Source organism: Sinocyclocheilus anshuiensis, unplaced genomic scaffold, assembly GCF_001515605.1.
Source record: "Sinocyclocheilus anshuiensis isolate Anshui unplaced genomic scaffold, SAMN03320099.WGS_v1.1 scaffold160, whole genome shotgun sequence".
Taxonomy (NCBI): Eukaryota; Metazoa; Chordata; class Actinopteri; order Cypriniformes; family Cyprinidae; genus Sinocyclocheilus; species Sinocyclocheilus anshuiensis.
This window is the reverse complement of record NW_015554119.1, coordinates 1,066,819-1,067,790: the sequence shown is the minus strand read 5'-3', so window position 1 is coordinate 1,067,790 and position 972 is coordinate 1,066,819.

Genomic DNA, 972 nt, shown 5'->3' with positions numbered 1-972 from the left:
TATATTAACCACAATTAATTTTGTGATTCCAGAAATTTCAAAAACTGTTCATAAATAAATACATTTAAAAACTTTTTTGTATGTTTTTAGCATTTCAACTAATTTATATATCATTTCATAATTAACATAAATATCATTTCAATATTATATTCAAATATAATTTAAAAAATCTTTTTTTTTTAATCTTAAAAATTACAACTTCAACTTGGAAGTTTTCTGAAGCCCTCTGAACTTAAGTATATGACAATGAAAAAACAAGCAAAAAAAACTTTTAAATGAAAGGGGAAATTTTGGGTTATGAATAGGCCTAGTGTCATGTTGCGTTTATTCAGTGGGGTCTGTGGTTGTGACTCAGGCTGGGACTTGATCATTCCGGTGAATCAGACCACTCTGACAGCTATGATATTCAGATGAGCTGCACACAATGTGAGTCACCTGAAGAGATCAAGAAACAGACAATGTAAGGATCTATAAAAAAAAAAATAGAGTATGAATAGATACATAAAGCACGCTTCCAGCCATGTCACTGCCTTAGATTCAGTTACACACTAACAACAACCTACGCACATGTACGGATTTAGATGCAGCGGCTGTGAGAATTCTTTCTTGACATTTCATTCAGACACATTCAGACACCTGAGGTCATTCTGATGAAAGGGTGAGAGCTTTTACAGTCAAGACTGTGAGCTTGCGCATTGCACAAAAAGACATTTCACATATTGCTCAAGAAAAATTTGCAACACCACGCAAATATATCAAAAATATTTATATATATATATATACCGAGGTCACGTGACAAGAGTGAGGCGAGAAGCTCATTTTGATTAGCTCAGCATGAAAAGAGCTTTACTGGAGCATTTCAGTCCTTGGTATCCCAACTGAAGCAAACAATCAACTTTGGGTGGCAAGACACTGTCAAAAGATCTCTGGGATAAAGTTGTGGACAGGCACAAGTCAGGAGATGGATACAAA